This window comes from Larus michahellis, chromosome 1 (genome assembly GCF_964199755.1).
Source record: "Larus michahellis chromosome 1, bLarMic1.1, whole genome shotgun sequence".
Classification (NCBI taxonomy): domain Eukaryota; kingdom Metazoa; phylum Chordata; class Aves; order Charadriiformes; family Laridae; genus Larus; species Larus michahellis.
This window is the reverse complement of record NC_133896.1, coordinates 41124479-41139557: the sequence shown is the minus strand read 5'-3', so window position 1 is coordinate 41139557 and position 15079 is coordinate 41124479.

Genomic DNA, 15079 nt, shown 5'->3' with positions numbered 1-15079 from the left:
ATCTTTCCCTTATTTAAAGAATAAATCAAAAGAATTTCAATAGTCAGTTTCAAGAGATTACTGTTTGAACCTGCTCATTTTGGCGTCTGATAGTGTCTGGCAGGGAGTTAGCTTCTATAGCTAACAGCAATCAGCAGTCTTTATTTTGCAGTTCCATGTTAACCAGAAGATGTGGTCAGAAAAGTTTCTGATGAATACCTACATAGGCTGAATATGGCAACATATACGATTCAATGAAATAGCTAACATTAATAACTGCTGGTAACCAATATCAGATTATAGAGGACATTGGATGGATGTGAATGAGTAACTTTGGCAGTCCTCAGGGGATGAAGTGCAGTATCTGAGTATACACAGGGAGACAAGAATAAGACATTGCTAGAGAACAAATCATCTCTTTTTTTCTCCCAAAGTAGCATATATCCCAGAGCAATACAATATTTTTCCTCTCCTTCACTGGCCTTGATCTAAGCTTCTTACAAAATTACAGAATTTGCAGTTCTATTTTAATAATAACTCTATTAAACCTTAAATGAATGTTAGCAAAGGATTCTTCTAGTGATTCAAAGATTTCTAAAATTAGATACAGGTATTCAACTGAGTACCATACATTATGAGTCTGTATAATTTATTTCATAGCTTGTAAGAGTTTTTGCTGTAATATTTAATGAAGGATATATCCAAAGTTTGCCAAAAACTTTTACTCTCCCAAGGATATGATGCACTCACCTTTGCACCTTTTCCACTTTAAATTAACTAAAACTCCAAGATTAAGTTATTTTGCCACCACCAGTTCTGAGAATAAAACCACCTCCTTTTTGTTACGGAAAAGAAGAAAAAGCTAATCAAAGTGATAAAAGGAGCTGTCACATCTAATTTCTTTAAAAATGCAAGGATAATAGCTCCTAGCTGTCATATCTGCTGAGGGACCGCTTCTGACACCCCATGAAATAGGAGGAAATCAGAGTTTGGCCCAAACCCTGAACCAAACTTCTGGATTATGGCATCTGTGTAGTCTACAATGTGTCCTGGTACCTTGTTAAGGACCTTGTCTGAGCATGTCAGACTCATTATCCAATATTATCAGATTTCCTTCCTATGGGAGATACTTGATAATTCTCAGTTTTCGTTATAGCCAGTTTTTTTTTTCTTTTTATGAAAGAATTTGTTCCCAGTCCAAATCTGTGATCAGATTTTGCCTCAAGTGGAGTATGAACATCACACGCAGCTGTGAACTTACTTCAGGTTTGAGGATTTGGACTGAACTAACGATTGGTTTTTATTTTAAATATAAATAAATTTAACCATGCACCTTTTAGCTAAATAAAAAGGGTTAGGATCTCCATGTCTCAGAATACTTTAAAAGACAGTAAAATAGTCACATGATATGTCTTTTAGAAAATATTATATTGGTTACTGGGAAAAAAAAAACCCACATAAATAATCTTTTAGTTAGTTAGAAGTTTTTGCTCAAAAAGTTGTGGAATAATTATTTTAATGTTCTGTATTCAATTACACTTTAAACAATATGAGTTTACGTATCTGTACATTTGAGTGTATACATGTTTTTGTGTTTATACATATGTTTGTATATTTATATGTCTACATATATAAACATTGTTTGAATTATAGTGCTTGCCATTATGTAATAACTCTTAATTATGTCTTTTTCTTTCTGATATATATATATATCAATCAATATTTAGTAAAGTTCATTGAGAATTTTTGTGAGTTCGCTGCATGAAAACTACAAATTAGTTGGTATTAGACAGCACTCAATAAATATGAACCATAGCAGAGAAAATAGGGTTTGCTCTGGGATCAATAGAAACGCATAATAAACTTTCGAGAAGCATTGAGCAATTTTTTAGCTGAACACTTTCTTGTTTTTGTCAAACTGAAAACAAATCAAGAATTCAACTGGAATTAGTAAAAAAAAATCAGCTTGTGAAAAAAAGAAAAGAAGAAAATAACCCCTGTTTCCAGCATTTCTCAAGAATACAGGTGGTTGTACGCATCTTTTCCAATGTCTAATGCTTAAGAAACTCATATTAGATATGGTAGCTCCCTGTTCTTTCTAAGATGACTACTCCTCCCTGCTCAGGAAAGTAACTATGTATGGATCATTTTCAGATTATAATAACGTCTGCTTCTGAGACTATTCCTTTTTCTTTTAAATAGTGTATTCATCTAAGTTAGATTTCCCAAACGATTGTCCTAGGGGAGCAGTGAGGTTGAGCTTCCCTTTTTACTCTCTGTTTCTAGTGAGGGAAAAATGGAGTGAGATTGCAAGGATCAATATCCCGTTGATCTGAACAGATCTCATTTATTTATTCTTCTCATTCACTGATGAAAAAAAATCAATTGTCCACTCAGCTTCACTTTCAACAGTAGTCTAAGTTTGTGTAAATGTTTAAGAAACAGTAGTTTTATTTCACTTTAACTTTTATGTTTTCGATGTGTTCAATTAATGGGCAGTTGCTGTTAGGAATTTTAGATTAAGACAAACAGCCTGCAGCTTCCCAGTCCAATAGGTAATATTGCTTCTTTGACGACTGGTTTATTATTCTGGCACTTTACTGACTCCCAACTACATTAGATTTGCCCTTAAAAAGGAACTGAAAATTCTCTATTTCACAGTTTCTAACTCCGAATTGAGCATCCAAATTTAACATGATAACTCCTCTTGGGCCAATTAGTTTGTCCAAGCTATTTACTTCGATGAATATTTATTAAGTTGGCAGAGGAAACATTTAATATGGATGTTTTTGTCCACATAATCTCAGCTTTTCCAGATTGTTTTACTTGAAGTATTATTAAATTCAAATCGCCTCTTCTTACACTTGTACACAAGCTAGCTTGAAATCTAATTAGAGCCTGTTAACTAAAAACTGTTCAATTACTTAAATATCAGGGCATTCTATTTAGGTACCTAGACATATCTTCAAGAACCAGGTCTAGAAATGGGTGAAATCTGAGCTTTGGCAAACTTGAACTTCTTTGAGAGTAATTAAGGTGCCAACGCCAAATGACAACATGATCCGCAAAACCCTCATTTGACTGCTGCCAGACTCAGCTGGGAATGGGAAAATGCCTTATATGCCCTGGCACGCTTAGGGGTTGATCCCAAACTTACTGCTTTGGGGAGAACCTGTCCCTTTGAAGAGACTTTACCATTCATCGAGGGCTTCAGGAACGGATAGGGAAGCTGCAGGGCATGAGGCTACACCGAGGGGGGCAGTCACTGGACCCTCAGTTTTGCTCTCAGCTGACAGCAGTGTCGTGCTTTAGATGCTTTGTCCTGCCCTGAATATAAAACTCAAACCCTATTTATTTCATAAAACAGGACACTTGGTTGGGAGCAGGAAGACCTGTGTTTTGGCTTCATTGCCCAAAAGTATTTCTAAATGACCGTCTAAACATGGTAAGTCAGTGTAAAATGCGTAGATGGTTCTTGAGAAGCCCGAACTCAGAACTGCACCCTTCATTAACACAATTTAACCAGCAGATGCGCAGTCATCTTCCTCTTGATTTTTTTTCTTTCTTTGGCTATAAAATGGCCGGGACACTTTTCTGCACCACAGCACAGCAGCTGCACTGGAAGGTGCAGTAACACCCATCCCTGCCCTGTACCACATACCGTAGGGCACTTGCTGATGGCATGGGAAGCTTTGCCCTCTTTACAGCCTGAAACACCCTGCCTCTCCAGTCACTCAGATGTTTTTCCTGACCATGGTTAAAAGAGGAGAGTGCTTCCTCACTCAGTCAGGGACTAACCAGTATCTACAAGTATCTGAAATCAATTGCAGTGCTTCCCTGCAGCCCTGAAAGCAGGAACAACTTTAACTCACCGCTTTTGCTCAGTATTTCCAGCTGGCTACCTCTGCTGGGCTGTGCACATGCTGATTTTAGGTGCTGCTCATCACGTTGGTTAGTTCTGAATTTCATCCCCAGGCATTTGCCTTTACCATCTGCAGCCAGGCACAGTGTGTGCATGCCTCCGTCAAGATCTGGATTCTGCTCTCTAGCGAGAGTGGGGAAAGACACCCAAAATATCTAAAAAACTTTAATTCTAATTTTGAATCTGACTACAGCTGTTAATGCAGGAATGTAAGTTTTATCCTGTCCTTTCCTACAGCTCATTTATTTTGCTTAATGTTAGTGGAACCTTAATGAACTTTATAACAGAGGTTTTTCTCTACAAATTGTAATGGTTGCATCCCTCTGGTAGCACCCAAGCCCTCCAGGTGAGGTGCAAAGGCTATAGACCTCCTTCGGTGTAAAAGAAGTAAAACATTTCATGATGCAATAGCTGTGCTATTTGCCTTTGCTTCTCAATTTCACTCACACTGAAGGCTTCACTTTACCTACTGTTAGAAAAATCTGAAGATGGCTGCCTTAGTACGTAACTTACCTGTTTTGCAGCGCCTTTCTGATCGTAGAAATGGCAAAGATATGTCTAGGTAGAAAATGAAACAGAGATGCTAAGAGGTTTGTTTCAAATTTCATTTACCTTAAGCTCACTGGCTGAAAACTGGCATGATCGTTTTACTTTTCTACAGGCTAATTAAGGATATTTCTTGAAGAAATATGCTTTATCCAGCAAGCTGCTACTGTACTCTGATGGAAAGTGGTAACAAATGAAAAGGAATAGTCATTATCTAAGTGATGTAATAAGGAATTACATGTTTCTTTGAATAAGTTCATATTCATTATAAGTGGTGAATTATTCAGTGAACAGCTTTTTACAACTCTGGAGTTGCTTGCATATCATAAAGAACTAAATAATTAGCAAATAATGGCAACACTGATACAGAATATAACAAATATTCTAAATGTGACTAATATAAAAATGGCAAAATTAATTGAATAAGATATTAAATCAGATTTTATTAATTGTGTATGTTATTCAACTAATTTCACCATAATTTCTATAATTTTATAGAAGATTGTATAAATTAATTTTACTGTGGATCTATACCCCATGCTTGTGCTTCCGTTATAGATGTGACATAGAGCTAATTTAAGCTTTCACCATGCAAATGAATGATGGCAGTTGTACTCACTCCAAGGACAAAGGTCATATTTCTATAACCCTCATTTCAGGAAAGGTTTCTGTGGGCCTAAACACAGACCGTATTCAAAGGATACTAAAGACTTCAGTACCAAGCAATTGTTCAAGGAGAGCAAAACCTTCCCTTTTAGGTTGTGCAGGCTGAGATTGACTCCTTATTTCTTATGCTATGCCTCTAACTTTCTGTAGCTGTAGATATTAATGCTGTGGAAATCTCAGTTTAATTCCCTTAGACAGGTTTCCATGACTTTAAAGCAATATTGAAATAGATAGCCGTTGCTAAGGTATGTCTGCCCAGACAGGTGAGTCAGCTGGGTATGGGACAGAGAACTTTGGCAAAGCCATAGCTACATTGGAAACCCTCTTGGCTTAAAGGCTGATTTTTCTACATCTTCCAAAATTTCATACTTACTGCCTTGCTCTGAAATTTGGTGTCTTTGATAGGACCAACTGCCTGGAAGGTTTCCAGTTCCAAATCTGAGGTCGTATAAATAAGGTTTCTCTGAGACAAGACTCCCCATATAAACGTTGTAAAATGATAGATGCTGCAACCTTCACATGAGAATGTGCAGAACTGTGGGTCAAACCAACGCTCATACTTGAAAGGCATTTGGAAGGGTTGTACTTACGCTGGTACCTCCAAAACCTCCAAAGTCCTTTCTGGGGGAGATCAGGACACATGGTACGTATTTTCAGGCACTGGCACACCAGCTAGAAGAGGAGAACATCCAGCATGATGAAAGAAGTACAACTGTTGTTTCAAGGCTGGTATCTATTATCTGGGCTAAACAAGCAGAATGAACAGGTGGTTGAAAATATGCGTATCTTGGGAGTAAGATAGTATGGCAGACCAGGATCAGGGCTGAGCAAGCGGGCATCTGGAGATGCCTGGCTGAAGCAGGGCAGCAAGTGCTGCCTGTCATGAAAGGAGGTAACGAATGGTGGGTGACTCAGACTAGGTAGCCAGGACGATGCCCAACTATCCACCCAGCCTGTGTCTGCTGTACATATATGTATTCACATTTGAAGCAACAGAGGGTATCTGACCACAAAAGACTTGGTTTAAAGTGCAAATGACTTACAAAACTGTGACGAGTGACTGAAAGAGTATAGAGCTAACAGTAGCAAGAGGGAGACATGAGAGTATTTTGTGGTTCTAAGAAGAGGAAAGATGTAGTAATGTTACATCTCTCATATATTTCAATTCATTATATTCCCTACACAATAAGTCAAGTTTGTTGACACTAGGTCTGTGAATTCCTTTGGCAGCCTCATAACATCAGAAAACACCTTGTGCTTGGTCACGATAATGTCTCTGGTGAAATGTGGATCAAAACTTGAAAGTATTAGTAACTAATGAGAGATAGAAGTATCTCTTTACTGCTTCTTCTTTTTCATTTCGGAAAGTAGAGGGTAAACGAAAAAATGGGAGCCTAGAAATTAAATGGCAGAAACTTTGTTTACGTGAATGTAAAACTGCAAAGTGCATCAGAGTTCAGACCTCTGAAAGCTGTGAAATGTATGCCTTCTTTGATCTGTGCTGTAAAACACCAATAGCACATATTCCCTCCTTTTGTCTTTGAACAGTTTTTAACAGGAGACGCCTTAGTCAGTCAATCAGTGAGAAAGCCTACTCCACCAGATGCACACTGAATTAGGTGAATCTCACAACTCTTTCCCTTCCTTTTTTCAAACACGCAATCACATTTAGTTCTGTTTTCAAATATCACAACCACAGTCATCTCGTCCCTAACTGCTGACAGTCTCCCTGGCAGTCCCTCTGCTAGCAGAGTCTCCAGAACACAACTGAAACATGGGATGTGAAAACTCTCAAATCACGTGAAGGTTTTCCTTTCGGTTACCCAGCTGGGTTTCCCTTCGTATACCCAGGTATCTCTATCCATCAGCCCCATGTTGAGTGGGCACAGTCTATCCCTTTGGCTTTAATTTAAAATCACATCTTTGCGAAGCTTGCAGTCAGCCTTGTCAATTAACATGGTGAGTAGGGTGGTGACTGCATTTTAATCCTTCCAAAGAAATATGGAGTTTTAATTTTTTTATAGCACAGATATTTATTTATCTGAATAAGTGAATTCCATTACAGAACAACAAGACCCGTTGCAGAATGACTGTAATTGTGCAAAAATTGACTGTGATTATTTTTTCAAACAATAAGTTGATTTACTTTAGCTATTTTCCTTCCATGTTGCACTGAGTCTCCACAAACACTGCACTTCATTTGCGGAAAAGTACGTGGGAAAAAAAATTTCAGAGTAACACCTCTGAGGAATCATTGAAATCAAGCCTCAGCTTTGTACTTAGAAGCCTCTGTGTTACATTGTGCTTTATATAAAAGCACCACTTTGGTTGTTGAATGAGCACGTCTGGAGGAGCTAAAGGTATGAACTGCAGCATCCTGTGCTGCAGCCATCTGTCCAGATTACAGCGCAGCCTTGTTCCCTGCACATCAGGCGCAGGAGGGGAAATGCAGCCTTATGGAAAAGTGAGCTGGCTTATTAAGTAAAGGAACAAGAATAACTTCATGTGGCCATTTTTTGTCCAGCAGCACTGCCCATATTTCCAAAACCATCAATCTGTAGAATATTATGCCTGACATGTTATTTGTTGAATAAATGTGAGGAAAAAGAGAGTCTAGCCTATTGACTAGATTATTTGTTGTGATTCGTTTACTCACATCTATTACCCAGTGCCTGAAAAGCAGCTGTCTTGGAGTTGATGTATGTTATTAAGGGTTTTGGCATAGGTACCCTTAAGGCCTGACCAGCTAAGCTCTTTCCTAAATTAAAGTAAAACAGAGAAATAAACAAGATTAAAGTAAATATCAATAGAGAAGCGGTTCATAAATAACCTGGTATGTCAAATAAAATATAGGAAATGAAGAAGATGGCAGAAAATTAATAGATGTGCTAAAAGCAAACTCATAGCCTATTACCCAGTGCTGCAAAATTTACTGTCATATAGATGCTATAAATTTGTGACAAAATACAGGAAAGAAAACAAACGGGAGGCAAACCAGCAAAGTCAGGGCTCAAATGCATGCAATATTGGAAATTGTTTCTACTACCCAGACTGCTGTGATAGGTGCAAAAAATTTTGGTGAATTACAAAGAAGCATATAAGCCCAATCTAAAGTCTAGCAAGAAAAACTATATTGACAGATATAGCTATATAAATGGATATAATAGATTCCACATTTTTAACCTGAAGAATTGAACTGCAAGGTGTATCATTAAATTTTATTTGATCTAAGGCAAAAATAATAATAAACCTCTCCCTGTGTTTTAAGTGACTGATTAGGAAGGATATTAAAAAAATCTGTCCCTTTAAAAATAGACTAAGACCTCCATGAGGCTTAAGTCATGAATATGTGTTTAATTCATATAGGCACCAATTTATGGTAAATGGAGCTTTACGTCCTTTGTCTAGAAGTTCCATGTATCGGAGTTAATTAAAAAAAAAGTTCCTTTAGATGTGATCAAAATCAGGATTCTTTTTCTTATTAATTCAGGGGGTTTCTGTCTGTCATATACAGGAAGCACTTCCATGTGCTCCTTATGTCTAGCAATACACAAGTTTCAGCATTTAGCAATTTTCACGGATAAAATGCAGGCTGTTGTGTCCCCTGTCAAACTAACATTGGCAGAACAGGCTTTCCCAATGTTGGATTTTGACCCGTCAATCATCTTCTTCACTAAGCGCCAAAGACAACAGCCTGCACCCGCTGACTGTGCTCAGGGATATGTTCCACAACTCTAAATACATAGAAGGTGACAGGTCTGCTCATCTTCAGGGTATTAAGTTTGTCAGAAAGTGGTCTGACAGCCTCAGAAGAAGCTCGAGGTGGCATTCAACCCACCTAAATAGATAGCTCCAATGCAGATATTTGAATCCAGGTGACTCATCTTATGCTCCTTTTATAATCAGCGAAAAGAAAAAAGCGGTGATTCATCTGACATATATTAGACATCAACTTCATGCTGAAATCAGTCACACCATGCCAGTGCCTATGTCTCATTAATTATAAAAGGATTTTAGGTGACTAGCTCTGATCTAGATATGTACAGTAAATCTTACCTTAAGTTTCTTGTTTCCAGTTTTAAGATTTCCTCCTTGTAGGGCGCTCAGCAACCATGGTGCCTGGAAGAGTTGAGGGAATACATCAGAACAAAAAAAAAAAAAAAAAAAAGAAATTTTAGGCCAGAATGTCTTCTTTTGCCTAATCACTGGGTACTCCATATGGTCCTTCAGGGTACCATATTGTGGGACTACATCTCTGTGCATTCATCAGACTTGTAAGTGTTATGTTCTGGTCCAGCATTTTGTGACACAGATGGTTTAGGCGGATTCCAGTTCCAGTTTAGATCATTACTCCGGCCCTGAAATGCCTATCGATGAGCTGGAATGTCTGAGTAAAAAAATCAGGCCAGATGATCGCAGTGGCACCTGCTAGTTTAAAATCTGGGAATCTGTGTGGGATGGAAAGGCATAAGCTCATCATACAGTAAAAGTGGTTCTGCTTTGTGACGCTGGCCTTTCCCTGTGCATCCTTCTATGTGGTTGTTTATATGGGGTTTGGAGGATGGTTGTTACACGTATAGGAGAGGGTCTTAGCGTAGCTTGAACTAGCAGCTGTAGGAGTGAAAATCCAGAGGTTTTCTTGGCTTTCTTGTAGTCTTCTCAGGCAAGCCAGAGAAGAGGTACACTCTCAACTCATTAGCCTGCATTGAAAAGTGAGCTGCCATGTCTTCTCTGCTTCTGACAAAAAATGTAGAGATTCCCTGTGCCTGCATTTCTCTGTCTGTACAATGGTTAAAATCTGTCAGCCTCCAAGCAGTTTTCTCGATGTTGTTTTACGCTTATAAAATGCTTGAAGATATTTGGAAAGAAGAAAAGTATAGAAAAGACAGAGGTGTTGTTATTGTAGAAAAATTAATGTTTTTTCCTCAGTTTTTTCTTCCTTGCTAAATTATGAGGAACCACATATGGAGTTATTATATGTGTAGGTTTTATTAAAAAAAAAAAAAAAAACACACAAAAAAAGCAAAACCCCAAACACAATAAATTTGCTGCTCTATACTAAATGCTGTGAGATCAGAGAAAGACTGTATAATAACAGCTATAAAATGAACTATCTGGTGGAGCAGTTAAGCTGTACAGTCTGCTTAGTCTGAATTCCACATCTATGTGAACATACTTCAACCATTTTAATCGCAATCAATTGCTGCCTGAGTGCGTATATGTCCTCATAAATTTGCCAGTCTCCCTCTCACATGAGGGATGTGCGACACTTATGCTTTAAGGTACTCCTTGTAAAAGCTGTACAAGAAGGGGATCAGAATAAGAAACCTCCACTGATTTAAATGTCACATTCTTGGCACAGGTTAAACACCCACAAAAATTTACAGTCAAGATTAAGAGATGAGACTTCAGACAGCACCCAAGAAAATGACCTGTTGGTACTTAAGTATGTGAACTAGCTTATAAATGGGATAATACCAGTCTTAGGAGGACTGGATTTTCTGACCTGATAAACGAGGCTTTTTGTTCTGCATGATTCTTTTATTTTTTTGTCCTTGTCATTTTTATCTCCATTTGACACTGTTTGGCAGACTGAACTGAAAAAAGAAAAACATTTCTGAAAAAATATTTTGGAATATCACATAAATAAGGGGAATGCAGATGGAACAGAAGTATTTCAGTTATATTGTGACTCATACCAGTAAATTTTAGGCGAGTCCAAGGGGCCTTTATTGGTCAATGAGAATCTGCAGAGTCTCAGGCAATTAAACCCCTAGAACTAGAATTTAGAGACCACCTTCTCAGCAACACTGCACAGCAGGTACACAATGGTTTCTAGAGATGAAAGAGATGAGTAAAGTATATTTTTATTTTCCTAAGTCTGTGTGCTTAAGAAAGTGCCTTCAGTACAAAGAAGTGTATGGCTGACTGCCTTGCCTTTGAATCTCTCTGAAAACAGTTTGGATGGGCAGTTGATACACTCCTGCATTTGTAAGAATTAAATATACAGGAATATTTTTAACATTAGAAAACCTATTGAGTTAGATGCCCAAGGTAAGCTTATCTTTATTTGCAACAGAGAAACACTTTTTAAAGATTTTTTTTCTCATTACATTTTGTACTCTGGTTTTGTAAGCAAAAGTTACATCTCTTCTTCAGTCAGCAGATGACCAACAGCAACACTAATTATCATCATGTATTAAAAAATAGAAGTGTAAGAAATCAGAATGATAAACCTTGCTTGGGTCAAGTTCTAGCTACTTACTTGGCTCATTTATATTGTTATATCTTTCACAGATGTTTGGAATTAGAACAGAATAAAAAAAGAAATGTAGATATTTTTTTTCCTGATAAGAAAACTGGAAAAGTGACAACATTCCTACAAATGTGTTCCAGTTTTTAAATGAATGTTTTCAATTTTGATATTTTATTATTTTCATGGCGTCTCTTTGGGAAAATTAAAAGAAAAAAAAATTAACAGCAGTTATCGTAATTATAATCAGGTTAAAATCTCACCCCACATCCCAGCTCTTAACTGGAGCAGCTCCTATTTTTAGTATTCTGAGGGGAAAAGGAGATCTGAGGGAGGTTCACAGCTGCCTCTGACAGTAGTTCCGCACCACTGCAAGTAGCATGGATGTGGGTTGATTGTACAGATGGTCCTAAGCAACCTTGGGAGCTAACGGTGACTTCTGCAGCTACCTTGTTGGCTCGTTTCCTCCTCTAGCCAGGGCTGTAGCATTTGCAGGAGTCTACATGCCAGGACAGCATGCTGCAGTTCCATGGTACAGTTCCAGCATATAAGCCATATTTCATCTGCTTAAGTGCCATATGCAACTCCATAGCCATGAATTGGCTACTCTTGCCTTAGACACAGAAGTAAACCATAATTAAACCCACACTGTTTCTAAAGGTAAAATTTAGCCCAGTGCAACTATGAAAAAAAGTGTTTGAATGTCTTTGATCCGAGGCTAGATGACATTTAGACATTGTAAGGCTGTGAAGTACACCTTCAAAGACCTTCATCCATAATATTATAAAATCAACCTCCAGTCTTCTCTCTAGTGATTACATCACTGCAGTGCCTGAAGAGCTACCCTTCTGTATATGTGTGTATATATATATATATATATATATACACACACACACATAGTCTGGCAGAGTGTTCATTTGACTAGATATTCTTCTTAACTATGGCAAGCCAAACCACCATTCCAGATCATATCTCCTTTTGTGTGAAGTATAATCAGTGTGTTTCTCTCTCTGATTAAACGTTATCATGATAGTACTTGCTCTGGACAGTAGGACAGAAATTGTGTTTACAACAGCAGCTTTCTTGTAGCTCATTCAAGAGGATGGCGATAGATACTTGATATTACATCTTCAGCTCCAAAAATACTATGTCCAGTGTCTTGAATCTGGACTTTAATAACAGTAGTAAGCATAATAACAGTGTCTCTCTGTAAGTATTTTTTTTATTTTCAGAGGCAAGGTGTTATGCATGACAGAATTATGTGTTATTCACTGAATATTCACTGAGAACCATAAGATGTAGGGAAGAAGGTAAAGGGAGAACATTAGACCCATTTCTTCACCTTTATCCTGCATTATTGAGAACATATTTTATCAGTATTGACTAATTATTTCAGTGAGTTGGTGGTTCAGGTCATCATTTTTATAACACAGTGGCAGAGTGAAGGAGTGTTAAAGTGCATGTAAACTGAGAAAGTTGCAATGAACTTTGAATAAGAAGGCACGATGAGTGTGATTCATTCACTTTATAGTCAGTGAGGAGATACAGGGTAAGTGCTGGATCCTGCCCTTGGGTCACAACAAACCCATGCAACACTACAGGCTTGGGGAAAAGTGGCTGGAAAGCCATCCCACAGAAAAGGACCTCAGGGTGTTGGTCAATAGCCAGCTGAATATGAGCCATCAGCGTGCCCAGGTGGCCAAGAAGGCCAACAGCATCCCGGCTTGCATCAGAAACTGTCCCCTTGATTGTCCTCTTATACTCAGCACTGGTGAGGCCACACCTCAAATTCTGTGTCCAGTTTTGGACCCTTCACTACAAGAAGGACATTGAGGTGGTGAAGTGTGTCCAGGCAACAAAGCTGGTGAGGGGTTTGAGAACAAGCCTTACGAGGAGTTGCTGAAGGAGCTGGGGTTGTTTGGCCTGGAGAAAAGGAGGCTGAGGGGAGACCTTATCGCTCTCTACAACTACCTGAAAGGAGGTTGTAGCGAGGTGGGGGTCGGTCTCTTCTTCCCACGTAACAGGCGATAGCACAAGAAGAAACAGCCTTAAGTTGTGTCAGGGGAAGGTTTACGTTGGGTATTAGGCAAAAATTCTTCATGGGAAGGGTTATCAAGCATTGGCACAGGCTGTCCAGGGAAGTGGTTGAGTCACCATTCCTGGAGGTATTTAAAAGATATGTAGATGTAGTGCTGAGGGACACGATTCTATGATTCTATGATTTAAGGAACAATTAATTTTATCCTAAGCTAAACACCTAAAATAGTCCACATGAACTGTGTTCTGAATGTACCCGCTGCCATCCATTGCCTACAGTTGAAAATTTGATGACTAATTCAGGTTTAGTGTCTACCGTGTAGTTGTTTAAAGCTACATAAGACTAATTTATTTGACCTGACTGTCTGCAAAGCAGCGTGTTACTAACTGGCATGTATATGCCAGGCTCAGCTTTCAATTAGAACAGGTTACTCACTCTCACTTAAGAAACCGAGCTGTAACTCTGTGGGGGGAAGGATTTTCACTAAACTTTAACATATGTAAAAGGCTAAGGGGTTATTTAAGATACTTGTTACTTGCCTTTCTTTTACTAGTTATCCTGCTTTTCATCCATGTGACTCCATGACACAGTACCAAGATTATGTTCTTTAAATTGTCTTTTTGTTTTGACTGACAAGTTTTCTTTTGTAAGAAAATCTACTTGCTAATCTGAATTGGTAGTAATTTAAAGATGTATTTAATTGCTTGAAACCCTTCATGACTTGGCCCTTTCTAGCTTTTTGTACTGTCAGCTGGGACAATGTAAGCAATGGTACTCTCTTGGAGGATAAAGGACTTGCAGAGTTATACCTAGATTTCAGGGACTAATTAAACCTATCTTTTGTCTTGACCCCAGTCTAAAAATGTTGTTGTCCTAACCTATTTCACTAATCTTCAAGAAGCAAAATGCTTATTCCTGAACAAGGCTGCGTAGAGATGCCAAATGAATGTAATTCCCTCTATCCATAAAATGAACAATGCTGAAAGGTTGTCTTTTCTCTTTCACTGGTGTAGGTCAGTAGACTCTACTTAGGGGAATGATGGTGCTGCACCATGGATGCAAGTGAGGATATTTTGGGGCACAGAATATCCAGGAGAAAAATGACAGCCATTCAATAGGCCCCACCGACACATATAGCTGAACCAAAACCAAAGGGAAGAGGAGATTTTTTTTAATGAGACAACATCCTTTTCTCTTTCTTTTGATACTTGATATTCAGTACCAGGCTGCAGCACAGTGCATTGCTGCTGCTAGTTTCCCCTGCCCAAGAGTACCTCAGAACCAAGGCAGGATGGGGCTGCAGGTAGCTAGTTGCCTCTCACTGGTTCTGGAATAAATTAAGCAGCTGGGGGCTGGCTCTCAATTATGTCAGAAGTTAGACAAATTTCCTTGCATCCAGAAAATTCACTGCTAGCCAAGGTTAGCATTGAGGAGCAGAAACTCTACTACCATAGTCCTAACAATGGGTCAAAAATGAAAAGGAATTCTACAAGGCAATGCTCTGGTGTATCTATTTCTGAATGTAAAAGCTTTCCCTGTTTATACTTAGGTTTGTTTCCTCATTAAATGCAGGACAGGATTGCAAACTTGCAATCCTTGTTCTTCTGCTGTGTAGAGGTACTTCTCCCGAGACTCCACCAAAGATAGGTTACTGTGTCAGGTGGAAAGGCCAAAT